Below are 17662 nucleotides of genomic sequence, written 5' to 3' on the forward strand. Positions count from 1 at the left end.
CTCTGTCTCTCATCTCCCTCTCCCTCCCCGTTACCTTGATACGTACGGACTAACCCACAACCACCCTAAACACTAACAGATCGAGGAAACCAAGGGTGCAGTTGTGATCGTGAGGTCGAGGGGAGCACGAATATACCATTTTCAGGTAAGAACTTCGACGTTTTCACGTCGATATCGCGATGTCCGTTTTGAGCACTGTTCATGCAACATTAATTTACTTAGTTTTTGGACATTTGAAGCTTGTAGGTGTGTTGGTGAAGTCCTAAGGAGCGTCGGAGTAGCTCGTTGGACAAATTTGGACGTCGGGAAAGCCTGGTTCGAAGTTGGCCGAACTTGGAGTTTTTGGACAAGGTATAATCTCTTAGTTTTAGCCCTTAAAACTTGTTGGGACATGTTCTTCTAGTCTAGGGCTTTCATTTGGTCCAAGAATCACGAAAAAAGGATGAAAAATGAGCGAGAAAACCTAAGTTGCAGGTTTTCCCAGTTTCCGGCGCCGGCGACGTCGCCGGCGATCGAATGAAGAAGGCGACGGAATATTCCGTCAATTCTGACGGAATATTCCTAACGCCGTTAACGGATCCGGTTAGATTTAACGGAATATTCCGTCAGTTTGACGGAATATTCCTGACGGCGTCTGTTGACACCGTCAGTGTGCCTGGCACGTGGCCGCGCGTGGGGGGCGCGTAGGTCCGTGCCTGTGCTGGCGCGTGGGGGCGCGTGCGGGGTCCAAAAATTATTTTAAAAATATGGTTGTGATCCTGAGGTTGTGTAGAGCACGTTGGTATATTCATTTGTCCATTTTGAACAATGTATGAGAAGTTATTACGAGAAACGGGTTATGTGCTTTAAAGTTAACGTTTTTATAGTTGTTTCGCATCTAGGTGACACGTACCCAGAGGACGAGCGTGCACACGCGAGACAGGGGGGCTACGACCCTTCTACATACCAGTGAGTGGGCTTTTGTTTTCCGTATATACCTATATACATTTATATTCCCAGAAATTGAATTAAAAAGGGTTATTTGCCTTATGCCATGCACTTTATTATTTATCGTTTTTGCATCTTTGCATGCATTAATTGTGGCATACATACACATGTGCATGTGTCATATATATTTATGTGTGGGTGCTGTGGAGGCATAGGTAAGTGCCAGGTAAGCGTTAATTAACGATTGCACTACATAGTGTTTAGAGATGCTTAGAGAGCTCATAACCTGCACCCCCGGTGTTAGTGCTCCCGCCCAGAGTAGGGCACAGTCCTTCACGTGTTGTTCACCTCCCGCACCATACGCTCAGCTTGGATCCAAGCTAGGTGCATAGGCCTGTCGTACAGACCACTTTAGGTGGTTCCGACTCGTAGGTGACCCGCGATTATTCGCACAGCCTTCACGTGATCGTAGCACTAGAGCGTATATATGTATTACACCCAGGCCTGTCGTACAGACCACATAGAGTGGTTCCGACTCGTGGGCAGGTTCAGTTGTTGAGTTTGAGATTGAGCTCTATATGCAGCCGTACAGGTCACGTTAGGTGACTCCGGCTGCCAGATGTTATGTTATTGATATGATTCATACCTGAGCACATACATTTCATTACGAGGTTTTGACATGGCATATCTTGAGCATGATTGGCATACCCTTGAGCATGTTGGACATATCTATACATACGTACATATGGTTATTTTCTGGGAAGTATACAGGTTTTACGGTGAGGGGTTAGAATGTATTTTATGAAATGGTTTTCAAAGAGCTTTGTTTTTGCCCACTCACGCTTTTGTTTTGCGCCCCTCCAGGTTCTAGTTGCTTAACCGTTGCGGTGGTTTCCCTTGAGAGCTTTTCGGCGTTCTGACAGACACTCCACATTGTAGGGTCGCCTTCGGGCGTACTACTGTTGTCGTTTTATTTGGACTGCTTAGACCTGCTCTGAATTTGTATCGCACTAACTAGCACTTATTTTAGTACTTGTATGCTAGTTTTGTTTTAATTATTCGTGCCTTTTTTTACTACTTACTAGCTTCCGCACGTGCACATGGCTACGTCACCTTTGAGTGACGGCCAGCACGCTCCGATCTCGGTCGGGGTGTGTCAATAGGGCCTCCACCTCCTCCTACATTCAAATACATAAAATAAAGATGATCATATAAAATGTGAAATATTTGACAGGATCCATTTTGGAAACGTAGAATACTGAAAATATATTAAAATGAATTGATGTATCTAAATGTCTATACTGAAATATAAGATGTACCTAAATATCTGTATCAAAATGTATTATAATAAATTAATGTACCTGAATGTCTGTACCGAAATGACTATACTAAAATATATTAAATGAATTAATCTACATAAATGCAGAACTCAAAGTGTATTGAAATATAGTTTACTAAATAACTATAACAAAATAAAATATCAGAATATAATTAAATGTAGAAGAAAAAGAAAAATAATATAATTATGAGGTTACTAAATGTACCAATGGACTAAATTTGATTTTAATCTTACAAAAGATTTTAGTTTAAAAGTTATATTTTTGAAGGATTAGAATGCAATTTTGTATTTTAAATATGTTACTGTTGGTACTATGTGTGACTTGTGGAAACTTATGTATATGAACCTGAAGTTCGTAGACTTTTGATCAAAGATTGTAGGGTTCAGGACCCTAGGGACACCGCTTTAACCAAAGGGTTGACTATCTATCAGCTTTCCCCATAGCATCCTAGCATGTCTTAGCCAACATATAGAATTCAGATTTGACAGTTGTTCGACTTGATCTCAACTCGACTGGTAAAGCAATAATATAGGTTAAACAAAACGAACAAATTCGCACAAACAACTAAAAAAACTCATAAAGAGCAAAGGAATGAAACAAAAGACAAGGAAAAATCAAAAGACGTACCTCCTTATATCTTCTCTCCAGATTCCTTTGCCTACAGAACACTGGAGCACAAGCTGTCTGTTTATAAAGCTGAATTGAGTATGAATGCCTTTTTTCGCTAAGTAAAGTCGAGGGATGGGAAATTGAAATTGTTAGAAAATAAAATCAAGAGGCACAGGAAACAACGAAATCGATAGAACGTAATTTTTTTTTTTTTTTTTTTTTTTGGCTTTTGATTTTGGGATTCAACTTTTCAATTTTGTAAGTAAAGAAAAGTAAATTAAGCAAAAGAAGGTTGCTGTGATGAAGAAACCAAAACCAGACAAATGTCTGTAATTAGAAGATGGAGCAAATAATGAGATGGGCAATGGCAAGAACAACTTTCTTAGCAGAAGAAGATGAGATAAATAATGCATGAGAGAGATAACGTGGTGTGATAGAGAAATGCAATTAAAAAAGACTGAACTTGTGGACTTATTCTGGTATTTGGTAGGTTAGAAATGGCTATATTACTTGACGTCAATTAAATTATAACTTAATTTTCATGGCAATTATTTAGCACTTTGGCGTGGGAATCTACGCCAACTCCTAAATTAACAATATTTTCTCGTATTATAATATTAATCAGGTGATGTTCTGCATAAAGAAAACCTCACAGCAAGACTATGGAGAAGGGCGGGCCATCGTAGTATTGAATTAAAAAAGACTAAAGCGAGGACTTCTTCTGGCATTTGATTCCTCGATGAAATTGTACTGGCTGTGTTAGCTATGAAAATAATTTTATGTTATTCTACTATGTTGGGGTTTGAATCTGAATCAAGTAACCACTTGATCAGTAAGCCTTTTAAGTTGATCAGTAAGCTTTAGGAGGTCGCATGATCACTTGATCAGTAAGCCTTTGTTAGCTATCCACTCATTACTGAATTTTAAGTTAATATATCAATAATCAGCCTAATGCTGTCTTTTACTCGTTTAGTTTTTCAGTTACGCTTTTAATTAAGTTGTTCCAATTGTGTATATATCGAAACTTGGATGTTTTTGTGCGCTTGTGCATCTACCAAGCCAAATAATTACTGGGAGTGATTCAATTGTGTCATCAATTTCTTTCTGTCAAATGTTATGAAATCCTTACTGGATTCGTTTATTTAATTGAGTGAGATGATTTAATAATAGTAATGTATGTTTAGGATCATAACTTAGTCAACAAATAACTAATGAATTAAAAACTCAAAGGCTATCATACTATGAAATACCTTGTCAAATACTTAACATAAGCAAGCACATTATACACTAATACCATTCAGTCTGAGTGGCACTCAGTCTCGATATTGTTGGACGTCTGGAGCTTACATGTTCATGGTTGACAATAGTCAATTAATTGAAAGAAAAGGTGAGAAAATGACACTTTTAGGGGCACCATTAGTATCATCTACAACTTGCAAGGTTATAAGGTTGACACTTGCTTTATGCTAAAATCGCTTTTACAAATACATTTTACCAAACACCTAACGCATGTTAATCTCTCCATTGCCCCATATATGTTCATATTTCAAACACAAGATGTGAAAATTGAAGTAAAATTGAAATGATTATCAACATGCGCTTAGAGATTATTTGCGTAAAATTAAGCTTAATCATATTTCATTAATGTGGAGGGCAAGTGTAATTAATTATTAACTCTAAAAAGTAATTTCCCTTGTGCAAGTCCACCTATTTGGAAGAAGGAAGAGCAAGAACAAGGGAGTTACTATTCACAAATATATATGTGAACACGAAAAATTCCTGAAACAAGAAACAAGAATACGTGTACAAAATATATTTTCGTGTTAATGATTTTGGGGTTACAATCTCTTTGTAATTTGATCCTCTGATTCTATCTTCGTAGGGTGTAGGTTTGTGGATGAGTTGTTGATCCAAAGGGTCGTCGGGGCTTGATCTAAGGATGAACAGTTGATGAACGGATCTTCGAGGGCTTTTGGGCTTGACCTTGAAGACTGGGTGTATGGATTTCTTCAAGGGCTTTTGGGCTTGATCTTGAAGGTTGATGGATGAGCGGATCTTCAAGGGCTTTTGGGCTTAATCTTGAAGAACAATTGGATGTGTGGATTTGTTGAGGTTGTTGATCCAAAGGGCCGTTGGGGCTTGATCTTAGGATGAACGGATGATGAACGATGAACACTTTCTTCAAGGGCCGTCGGGGCTTGATCTTGAATAATGGTTGTGTGGATTTCTTCAAGGGCTTTTGGGCTTGATCTTGAATGAACGGATGATGAACGATGAACACTTTCTTCAAGGGCCGTCGGGGCTTGATCTTGAATAATGGTTGTGTGGATTTCTTCAAGGGCTTTTGGGCTTGATCTTGAATGAACGGATGATGAACGATGAACACTTTCTTCAAGGGGCCATCGGGGCTTGATCTTGAGTCGGTGGAAGTTCTTCAAGGGCCGTTGGGGCTTGACCTTGAAGGAGGATTTGACGAAGAACGAAGAGTGTTTTCTTGATCCTTCGGGATTTGCTTGAGAGCTTTAGAGTTTCAAAGCTTCAAGGTTTTGGTGTGATGTAAATTCCCTTCCTTCTTTTCTTTTCTTCCTTCTTTCCAAAATGAATGCCTTGGCTTCCTATTTATAGAATTCCAAAACTTGATTTTTGGATTTAAATAATCAGATGAAATAAATCATTTCTGCCAGGTAATGACACGTGTCCTATTTGATGACTTTTCCAATTTATTTCGATTTTTCGTTGAGTCACACGCTACATGTAAAATTTATGTGACACGTGAGCGCTGAAATTTTAATTATCGGTCAACATTCATTTCACCGAAATTTTGATGTCTACAAATGCCCCCACTTCAAGGAGCGTCGTAGACATGTGCTTGTCACGTGTAGAAGATGCGTTTTGAAGTTCCTTAATGTAGATGTCAACCCAAGGGCCGTCGGGGCTTGATCTTGAATTGGGCTGGAAATTTCTTCAAGGACCATCGAGGCTTGATCTTGAGTTCGACTGGAAGATTTTCTGGTTTCCTCCAATCGTTGATTTTCCACAAGCTTAATCTTGAACTGGGCTGGAAGATTCTTTTGGTCTCCTCCACTCGTTGATTTTCCTTTGTGCTACTCTTGAACTGAGCAGCAGGATTCTTTTGGTCTCCCCCCGAAGGTCTACGAGCGGTTTCAGGATATGGCAGGCAAGTACGAGGTGGAGGTGCTGACCTGTTTCTTTGTTCAATCTTTCCAATTCGTATTGAATACGAATCAGAAAGATTGAAGTTTCCTTGTCTCTTCTCTGGCAGTGTATCAACCGTTGAAGATGACTACTCGAGAGCAATACTAGGTAAGCAATCAGGAATAGATTCCAGGTAGTCGGTTCCAGATCGGAAGACTGACTCCAAGTGCCGTTGACTGCTCTCTTTCACTTTGCCATGCGAGTAATAACAAAGACAAAGGAAAAGATAGGGAAAAAGCATGATATGAGATACCTTTGCTTTCGAAGAAGCAGCGAATGAATCAACACATATATTTGTTGTGCTTGTCTCCACATGCTTCGATGTATCATTTTCACTTGCCTTACTTGCTCCCTTTGCATAGGTGGTATTTCCTTATGCAGGTTTAGCATCTTCTCTTGTAGTATTTGTCCTCTGATGCAGGAGTTGAATGCAACCTTTGCATTTAAATGGTGCTTCAGAACATTACTGCTCGGTGATGATGAGTACTCGAGAGCAATGCAAGGTAAGCAACCAGGCAAAGGATCCAGGCAATCAATTCCAGGTCAGAAGTTTGATTTCAGGTTTCGACTGATTACTCACTTTCCCCTTGTCCTGCAGGTAAGAACAAGGGCAAAGGAAAAGACAGGGAAAAAGCATGATATGAGATACCTTTGCTTTCGCCCTTGATGATATGAGATACCTTTGCTTTTGAAGAAACGACGACTGAATCAGCACATGTATTTGTTGTGGCTGTCTCCACATGCTTTGATCTACCGTTTCCTCCTGGGTCATCTGCACTCCAGGTATCTGGTATCTTCTTTGGGGGAGAAAAAATTGAGTATTTCAAGAGGCTTTGCTGGGAGTGCGCCCTCAGAAGTGAGGAAGAGTTGGGCATTTTCTTTAGGTCTGCCTTGCCATAAGAGATGAAGGTCGACATGTATAGGGATTTCTCAATAGCAAGTGGTGGTACTGTTCTTTTACCCTTGTCGACAAACGTCTCTTCGATATCTGAACGACGCCTCTTCGATTTCTGAACGACGCCTCTTCGATTTCTGAACGAGCGCCACTTTTGACAAAGTTGCACGCGTTTTCTGAAAAGCAGAGAAAGCGTCGCCGAACTTTGCGCTTGTCGGCTAAAGATGTGTAGTTGCGATGATGGCCTCCACGTGTTTTCGACTTTGTCAGATATCTTTTGACAAAGTTGAACGCGTTTTCTGAAAAGCCGCGAACGCGTCGCCAAACTTCACGCAGGAAAATCCGGATTTTTGAATCGGTGGTCGTGTCGCCTTGGCTTTTTATAGCGGTATTGATCACCCCAACATTCACACTCTGAAGATTGCCCATTCTTGAAAAATCGTCTCCGACCCTTTGAAATTTTACTCCATCCCTTCTCTTTGAACACCTTTGAAAAATGACTAACTCATCGAACCTTTGCTTAGATTTGAGTCTCAGCAGCAATCCGGTTGTGCCCTGTCAAGGTAATGTATGGCGCCCTTCTTTTTTATCTTCTAACGGTCCTCTTACAAGTGAAGACTCTGTGATGAAGGACGCAACAACAGCTACGATAGTAGCTAGGAACCTCCTCACTCCTGAAGATAGTCGGCTGCTTTCAGGACGGTCCGATGAGTTGGCCGTTCAAGAGTCCCTCGCTCTCAGTGTTCAGTGTGCAGGCTCTATGTCCAACATGGGCCAACGCCTACTTGCTCGCTCCCGCCAAGTTGAATCCTTGATGGCGGAGGTGGAAAGTCTTAAGCAAGGGATCAAACTGCTTAAGTACGAGAATAGAAGTTTGCATGTGCTTGCAAATAACTATTCGTCGGGCATGAAGAGGAAGCTTGATGAGCTGCAAGAATCCAATGGTCGAATGCAAAGTGACCGTCTTCTAGAGGCATATTTTTCCTGGCTCATCTAGCGTTCCACCAAGTATTGAGGCCTCTTCTTTGATGCCTCCCGCTTCTGTAGTTTTTCCCAAGTAATGGGGCTTCACGTGAACAACCTTTGTGAAAGCTCCATTTTTTTTTTTTTTTTTTTTTGTACACACTTGTAATTTCTCGGAGATCAATGGACATGCTTTATTTTATTCAGTGTATTGTGCTAAATACAAATAAAACATATACATCACCATCCATCATCATTCCTTTTTATTTTATTTTATTATTATTTTTTTTTTTTTTTTTACTTTTCTTTGCTTTCGGTGGCACTGATCCACCATTCATTTATATATATTTATATATATTTCAGATGGTGCCAGAAGCACCATCATTGTTTTTTTCTTTCTTTTTATTATATATATATATATTTTTTTTTCTTTTTGCACATGGTTCCAGAAGCACCATCATTGTTTTTATTATATATATATATATATATATATATATATTTTTTTTTTTTTTTTTTTTTTTTTTTTTTGGGATGGTGCTGTCCATCCAGATTCCATCATTTTTTTTTCTTTATATGGTGATCTGCAAGGCTGAGTTTGTGGGTGAAAACCCAGGCCGAGTCCGAGAGAAGACGGAGGAGATCTTTGGGTGTGAGTTGACAAACTTTGATTTTGTCAATCACATTCAAAGGCAGCAGCAGAGGCAAGCAGACGGATGAGATCTTTGGGTGTGAGTTGACAAACTTTGATTTTGTTGATCACATTCAAAGGCAGCAGCCATGGCGGAAGTGTAGAAGCAGCCAGAGCTTGAAGTAGTGCAAAGCGTCGAGCTTCACGATCGGCTAGTCGTTTGACAGCGGTTACTGAAGTTCTTCGCTGATTTTGACCATGGTGGCCAGAGTGAGGAGCTTGAGGTAGTTAGTGGATGTTGTTGCTGGCATATGCATTGAAGCCACCGAGAGCTCCAGTCATTGCGGACCCAGTAAGGTTCTTGAGCATGTTAAGTTCACAGAGGGACGCCACGTTGGTTTTCAACACCTTCTGCACCACATCGCCCTTGATCACAGCCTCGCAGACCACTGACTTGCCGCGGCCTTCTATCCAGCTCACTGTAGCGGGCTTCTTGTCTGAGCAGTAGTTGCTCGAAATTCCAATCACATCCATGTCAGGGAAGTCGTTCTGGAGGAAATCCAACACGTTTTGCACACCTTTGGAGACCATGTTCATTCCCGTAACATCACCAGTGCTGCAGGTGAATCTCATGTACAAGTTCTTCCCAGCAATGGCACACTTAATTGTCTGAAGCCTCCCGAATCTGCTCGACCTCACACAAGGCGCTCTGGTCATCCCCGAAAAGGTATAGCAGTCTCTCAACAGCCCAACTGGGCCGCGATCTGCTGTGATCCCAGCTCAGGCTCTGAATCTGCGATGACGCTAGCAATGGAGTCCTGCAGAGCAGGCAAGTCTTGTGATTATCCTCGTCGTGATGGTGATGATGACGATCATTGTACTCCAGCCACCATCTGTGCATCATAAGCAGGGCCTTCCATTTGGAAGTGGCTTGCTCCTTCAATCAGGTGCGTTTCAACACGACCGGCTGCAGAACTTAGCTTGTTCTGCAACTGCTTCACGCTCGTGAACCCATCCTGAGTCCCCATTACGAAGAGTTTGGGTTTTGAGGATTGTAGTACGGCTTTGTGGTGTCTCCCGAAAAGGATTGAGGCAAGCATGCCGAAAGGATACCCCAGACTAACATAGCCCACGACTTGTTCTATCTGATCTACTGCGGAGCCTGCAATTGGAGCACCTGCAGAAGAACCCACCAACAAAATCCTGTCAGCAGACAGATTCTCACAAACCCATTTGCACACAGAAATCACATCCTTAATTTCTGCAAACCCAGTGAGAGAAGCCCTCCCTGTTGACCTGCCAACCCCTCTCATGTCAAAGGTCAAAGCTTTATAACCACTGTCTGCCAACCCAGCTGCTATTCCTCTCAACAGGCCTTGGCAGCCGCCAAGGACGGAGTATGGGTGCACCAGAACCACCACAGGGCTGCCCTCCTTGATGTCTTCTTCTTCTCTGGGTTTGAAGAGCCGAGTGCTGAGCTTGACTCCATCGCTGGTCTCAACTGTGCAGGACTCCACCGTACAGTTTGACATCCAGGATAGAGAGAGAGAGAGACTGATGCGGCTGATGGGGCTGGAGTTGTGTGGTGGAATCGGCGCCGTTCTTGCCGCTGTTCCTCTGGTGTGAGACGCCGCCGTCGAATCTGGAACCGGACGACGCCGCTTTGGAGCGTGGCATCCTTACACTCCACCTGAGCGTCAAAAGAGACTGCGACATCGGAGACGAAGACCGCAGCGAAGACGACGGCCCCGCCGCCTGCACCTGCTTGAGCCGCAGCAGTAGCTCGACCACGAGCACGTCATCGGTCATCGCCGCCCTCGTCCAATCGTCTTGAACCACCATCTCTGAAGGTACAAACCCAGAGTTCTTAAGAAAGGGTTTTTTTAGAGAGAGAAATGAGGGTGGTGGATGCGGGAGAGAGAGAGAGAAATGAAGGAGAAACTGTCTTTTGGACTTTGATGATGGCCTGGATTTGTATATATATATATATATATTTTTTTTTTTTAATTTTAAATTTTTTTTTTTTTTTTTTTTTTTTACAGGTTCTCACTGCATTCATGGCTTTCCTTGTTGTTTTGACGGATTACCCAGGTTTACAATTGGTCTGGAGTTGACGAAGATCTGTACTGGAAGAGGTTGATGGATTTGAGCTTCTACAGCAGAGAAGGGGATCGAGTGATGATTCAGTGTAAGGGTGCTGTGATGGGGTTCTTACTTTCCTGGGTAGAATGGGACATCAGGCCCACCAATAATCTCAATGGTAACAACACCGGCCCACTGATAAAAATCAGCTTAAGAAAGAATAGGGAACTGTTGCTTGATGGGTTTGGGCTCGATGACGAACCTGTTCGTCTGTAGTTTCTTCTGCTACTGTTGCTGCTCTTTTTTTTTTTTTTTTTGAAGAAGAAGAAACTGTAATAAATTTTTTTTTTTTAATAAAGAAATTGTAATAAAATTGACTTTCTGTAATGAAACATTTATTTATTTATTTTGATGTGACTGTACTTGAAGTTTTGAAGTTTCAAGTTGCCTACGTACCCTTGGTTGAGGAGGGATCAAGTCATGACGTAGTTCAAATGAGTGATGGTTTTGATGATGATTTTGGTGATGATTTTGCCGTACACAGTTTATGCTCTTGCGGGCCAGGAGCGTTTGATTGTCGCCTTTTATGCTCGTGCAGACCAGGAGCGTTTGATGTCGTTTGCAGTTTCAACTCGTGCAGACAAGGAGCTTTTGATGTCGCCTTTTATGCTCGTGCGGACAATGAGCTTTTGGTGCCATTTGCAGTTTCAGCTCATGCAAGCAAGGAGCATCTTGGTGCCGTTTGCATTTTCAGCTCATGCAGGCAAAGAGCGTTTGTTGTCGCCTTTTATGCTCGTGCGGACAAGGAGCTTTGGTTGTCGCCTTTTAGGCTCGTGCGAACGAGGAGCGTTTGATGTCGTTTGCAGTTTCAACTCGTGCAGATAAGGAGCTTTTGATGTCACCTTTTAGGCTCGTACGAACGAGGAGCTTTGGTTGTCGCCTTTTAGGCTCGTGCGAACGAGGAGCGTTTTTTTTTTTTTTTTTTGATGATTTTATCAAACGATCTTAGAGAGGCATTCCTTGCAATCTTCATAGCAAGGAGTCTTGACTGAGTGATTGAAGAAGTCTTTGGGGAAGAAATCGCGCATCGTGATGGCAACGGACGATCTTTGTGTCATAACTTCATCATCCTCAACACTTTCATGTAGCTTTGAAGGTTGACGGTAGCTGCTTTGCCCCCTTTCCGATTGGTGAACTTGTGGAGGAGACCTATGTTTCTTGTGCATTTTCTTTGGAGTGACATAAGTCCATCCTTCAACTTCACTTGACTTGACTGACATGGTTTTGGAGCATGCCCCCAGCGGTTGCGGTGAAGATTTTGAGTTCAAAGAGCCAGAAGTGACGGAGGTATAGTTTGATTTCACCACATCATTAAGATCTAGCTCGATGATCCCTTTCTGAGCCAACTTCATGATAAGATCTTTTAGCACAAAGCATTTTTCCGTCGGATGACCAATGAAGCGGTGGAATTTACAGTACCTTGGACTGTCAGTACGGTTCATCTCTTCCGGCCGTTTACACTCAGGTAGGTCGATCACCTTTTTTTCCAGCAAGTCATCTAACATGGCAACCACGTCAGAGTCGGGGAATGGATAAGTCTTCTCCTCAAGCTCTTTCAAAGTGCGTCTACGTATCTTTTGATCACGAAAAACTTCGGTTTGAATCGCCTTGCCTCGTGTATGGGTTTTGACTGGAGTTGTGTTGACCGTCATTGCTTCCTTGGTGGGTTTCCACGTAGCCTTATCCACCTTTGGCCCCAAAACTTTGTCATTCTTGTAGTCGGCGATCTGTTCTTTCTTCCCATAACGGGTGATGCTTAACTCCATATCATGGGCGCGAGTGGCTAACTCCTCAAATGTTCGTGGTTTGATGCCTTGAAGGATGTAGTGTAGTTCCCACTGCATGCCTTGAACGCACATCTCAATGGCAGAGGTTTCAGAAAGCCGATCTTTGCAATCCAGGCTTAATGAACGCCATCTATTTATGTAGTCGACGACAGGTTCATCTCTCCATTGTTTCGTACTGGTCAGCTCTAGCATGCTTACAGTACGACGAGTGCTGTAGAAACGGTTGAGGAATTTCCTTTCTAGCTGGTCTCAACTGTTGATAGACTCAGGTTCAAGGTCAGTGTACCAGTCAAAAGCGTTACTTTTCAGCGAACGCACGAACTGTTTGACGAGGTAGTCTCCCTCTGTCCCAGCATTGTTGCAAGTTTCAATGAAATGGGCGACATGTTGCTTCGGGTTGCCTTTTCTATCGAACTGCATGAATTTTGGGGGCTGATAACCCCTTGGCATCTTCAAAACATCAATCTTCTTGGAGTAAGGCTTCGAGTACAGTACGGAGTCATGCGAGCTTCCTTCGTACTGTGTCTTGACAGTGCTTGCGATCATCTCCTGTAGCTGCTGGATAGAGAGAGATCCCATGAATGCCGTTGCTTGGTCTAGCTTCGGCTTCTCTTCAACTTTCTCCGCTGGTGGCTCCTCTTCTTCGTCGTCTTCTTTCTTTAATAGGCCAATATTTGGGTCGACTTTCACGTCGGGCAGCGCATCTAGTTGGTTGACAAGTGCGGCAATCTGCAAGTCCTTTTCTTCCACAGTCCGTGTGAGCTTTGCGATTGCTTCATTCATCTGAGCTAGCTGCTCCTCGATTGAAGTTGCTCCAGTGGTCATGACTTGCATGGTTGTACTGCCGCTCGACTCAGCGTCGGAGAGTAGGGACTCTGAGTATTTCCTCGGGCTTTCGTCTTCTTTACCTTCTTGAACCGTGATGTAGATAACATCTTGGATCTCCTCTTCAGTGCCGTTCTCTTGGGTTTGTTGGCATGAAGATTTGCCAGTGTGGACGATGATGCGCCTCCTTACCTTCAGTGGTCCTTTTGTGTCGACCTCTAGGATTGCTTGGCGCTTCATCCTTGAAGGAATCAAGCTTCGAGCGTCGTCTTTTTCTCCTAACTCATCGAGCTTTTCTTCCTTTGGTGTTGTCTTCCTCTTTCCAAAAGGCTTACCATTATCTTCAAATCTTTCTGAAGCTGATCGTCGCAGAGGAGAGATAGTTGTGTTGCTTTGTTTCTTAGGCTTTAACAACCTTTCAAAAACAGAGCTTTGGGATGTCGGCGCGTTAAGCCTCTTGAAGACAAAGGTTCGGTCTTGACCACCAATGCGATTAAGCACTGAAGTTCTGGAGCTTGAATGGCTCATCCTATCGAAGACTGACGTCCGAGGGGAGGGTTTAGGCTCTTCTTGGTCTTGTTCAATGCTCACGCTGATGTGTTGAGCGCTAGCTTTCTTCACTTTGCTTGAAATCTTCGCGGGTGCATTTGGTGTGAAGCCAAGTCCAGCTTTGTTGTTGTCAACTCCATAATCATGCTCCTTCAACTTCCTTTGAGTCTCGGTGAGGTCGCGATCTTTGTCGTTGGCGGTGTTTGAAACCTTCTTTCCAAGATTTGAAGAGGAAGCAAAGTCATGCCTAGCCTTTGACATGAGTTCATAGGCATTTGGGTTGAAGCCTTCTTCGGTCCTCTTAGTTGGAAGAGAGCTTGGTTTCACTATCACACCATGTTGCGCCTCCAGACGGTTGATGAGTCCGGCGGTTTGCAAGTTTTTCTCCTCTGCAGTCTTTATCAGCCTTGCAATTGTTTCCTTCATCTGAACCAGCTGTTTTTCAATGGAGGTAGTGCCGATAGTCATGACTTGTTCTTTGTTTGAAGCCATGGAATGTGCTTGAATATCTTGAACGGAGACAGAGATGAGAGGTAGAGATTGTCCCACTGGGCGTGCCAAATTTGTGAACACGAAAAATTCCTGAAACAAGAAACAAGAATACGTGTACAAAATATATTTTCGTGTTAATGATTTTGGGGTTACAATCTCTTTGTAATTTGATCCTTTGATTCTATCTTCGTAGGGTGTAGGTTTGTGGATGAGTTGTTGATCCAAAGGGTCGTCGGGGCTTGATCTAAGGATGAACAGTTGATGAACGGATCTTCGAGGGCTTTTGGGCTTGATCTTGAAGACTGGGTGTATGGATTTCTTCAAGGGCTTTTGGGCTTGATCTTGAAGGTTGATGGATGAGCGGATCTTCAAGGGCTTTTGGGCTTAATCTTGAAGAACAATTGGATGTGTGGATTTGTTGAGGTTGTTGATCCAAAAGGCCGTTGGGGCTTGATCTTAGGATGAACGGATGATGAACGATGAACACTTTCTTCAAGGGCCGTCGGGGCTTGATCTTGAATAATGGTTGTGTGGATTTCTTCAAGGGCTTTTGGGCTTGATCTTGAATGAACGGATGATGAACGATGAACACTTTCTTCAAGGGCCGTCGGGGCTTGATCTTGAATAATGGTTGTGTGGATTTCTTCAAGGGCTTTTGGGCTTGATCTTGAATGAACGGATGATGAACGATGAACACTTTCTTCAAGGGGCCGTCGGGGCTTGATCTTGAGTCGGTGGAAGTTCTTCAAGGGCCGTTGGGGCTTGACCTTGAAGGAGGATTTGACGAAGAACGAAGAGTGTTTTATTGATCCTTCGGGATTTGCTTGAGAGCTTTAGAGTTTCAAAGCTTCAAGGTTTTGGTGTGATGTAAATTCCCTTCCTTCTTTTCTTTTCTTCCTTCTTTCCAAAATGAATGCCTTGGCTTCCTATTTATAGAATTCCAAAACTTGATTTTTGGATTTAAATAATCAGATGAAATAAATCATTTCTGCCAGGTAATGACACGTGTCCTATTTGATGACTTTTCCAATTTATTTCGATTTTTCGTTGAGTCACACGCTACATGTAAAATTTATGTGACACGTGAGCGCTGAAATTTTGATTATTGGTCAACATTCATTTCACCGAAATTTTGATGTCTACAATATATATATATATATATATATATATATATATATATATATATTTTAATGTTTCTTCGTCTTATTCCCATATGTCATTATCGCAGTAGATTTTTGTTTAATTTGTAAGTGTTATGAACTTTGTAAGATTTTTGAAGTGTTAACTTTGTAAGTTTTTTAAATTTTCTAATAATTTTTTTAGTTGGTAATTTTTTAGACTTTTTTCTATTTTTTAGGGTTTGAAATTGCACCGCAGTGTAGAAAAATATTTTGGTTTCGGTTTTGACTTTTGAAAACCGCACGGAAGTTCATACCACACTTCAAATTAAATGTCATTTTTAATTGGTTGTTTGGTAAAGTCCATACATTTAGTATGGACTTAACCACACTAGAATATCACCTTTCTTTAGTCTTCGACAGTCTGTTTAGAGGCAGCTCTCGCCTCTCGGTTTCAATTCTTATCACTCATCAGTCTCTCTCTCTCTCTCTCAAAATTCATCTGATTCATCTGTTTTGGCAATTGACCATTTCAACTTTATAATGTTGTTGATTGCTGATAACGAGCATTTCGTATTTTGGAGATTGCATTTTATTAACTGTGATGTGTAAGTTTAAGATCCAAAACCCATTGATGACATTAGTAGAATGCATCAATGCAAGCTCTATAGAATTATTTTGTTGTGGATGGCTGGATGTGAATTTTGAATGCAAAGTGCAAATTGTATAAAACGCAGGATGATAAGTATTTTCTTGTAGCAGCTTTGGATTATATTAAATGAACATCTTTGGTTTAAATTCTTGTACATCATAAATATCTTGCTATGGCTTCATCATTGAGTTGGCTTGGGACGTCATCTTCGGATGGGGCCATACGGTCAATTTAGTGTCGGCCAACACATTACAACCTCGTAACTTGTGTTATTGAGGTCGGAGTGTGTCACTTATGCAACGTTAAATCTTGATGTCACATAGATCAAATGATGATAAATGTGCTTAAGTTATAAATCTAATCAAATGGAGATGCATTCCCTTCCCCAGACGGAGCTGACTGCATCCACAGAAACCCAACTCCTCAAAGATCCCCAAATGCATCCCTTTCCAAACTTACCTAAGTCCACCCCACTTTATTCTTATCCCTTTCCCATCCCAGATAATTTTTCTACTTTCTCCATCCAGTAATCTCTTGTTTGACTTCTGACTTTCACTCTCTTTCACTCCTATTCCTTCTATTCCATTGATTAAAACTTTTTTTCTTTTGCAATTTTTTTATCAAGGTCCTTAGGTTTTAATAAACATCATTATTTCAATAATAAAATGTGTACATATCAGCATAATTAAATTTTATTTCTAACATATATTCATTTAGTGTTAAAAACGTTACATTCGATAAATTTATATTCATGGCTAAACTTTATATCAAATATTTACATTTTTAATTTGCGCCCAATTTTAATTTGCAACTTTTTTTTTTTTTTTTTTAATTTTTGCTAATTTTCTTTTAAGTTTTAATTGGACCCATATATTGATAGGGGCATATTCATGCGACTTAAATGGCTTGTTCTCGTGCATTTACGTTATGTTTCTTTAGTTATTTTAGTCCTTTATGCTTCTTTTGTGTGTTTTCAGGTTCTAAGGGCAAAGTATGCAAAAGGATGCCTTTTGGAGCCTTTTGGAGCAAATTAGAGATTGGAATGGATATCATATGCTTGGAGCCAAGAGGATGGACGAAATTGAAGACTTGAAGTAGGAAAGTTAAATCCTAAAAGACCTCATGTTTGAGCATCATTGAAGACTCCTACGCATTTTAGAACACAAAAACAACATTCCTTGCAACCTTAGGACAATGTCGTGTGTTTCCTTGTGTCTCCCTTCCTTGCCATGCAAGGAAGGGCTTTGTTTCCTGTTTTAAACCATTTAAACACATTCATTCATCAAACCATCTCAGCCACATGCACTTATTCCTCCATCATTGCACCACAATCCCAACCATGCTATGCAACACACCAACAACAACATTGTCGTGCATCCCATTCCATCTCTCACTCTTTAATCACATGCATTCCTATTCTTTAAATCAGCCACATGCATTCATATTCTCCTTTGCCGTGCATAATCTCTCATCATTGCAGCCACATTTCCAACCCACATGCACCCTTTATTCTTTCATC

At 41.6% G+C, this 17662-nt stretch overlaps 1 pseudogene; it reads right to left on the minus strand.

Moving 5' to 3' along the window:
• Nucleotides 1-8866: 8866 nt before the first annotated feature.
• LOC148694492 (3-hydroxy-3-methylglutaryl coenzyme A reductase 2-B pseudogene) lies at nt 8867-9295 on the minus strand (annotated as a pseudogene).
• Between the last annotated feature and the right edge of the window lie 8367 nt (nt 9296-17662).

This window comes from Pyrus communis, chromosome 9 (assembly GCF_041283825.1).
Source record: "Pyrus communis isolate YQ-2024b chromosome 9, ASM4128382v1, whole genome shotgun sequence".
Classification (NCBI taxonomy): domain Eukaryota; kingdom Viridiplantae; phylum Streptophyta; class Magnoliopsida; order Rosales; family Rosaceae; genus Pyrus; species Pyrus communis.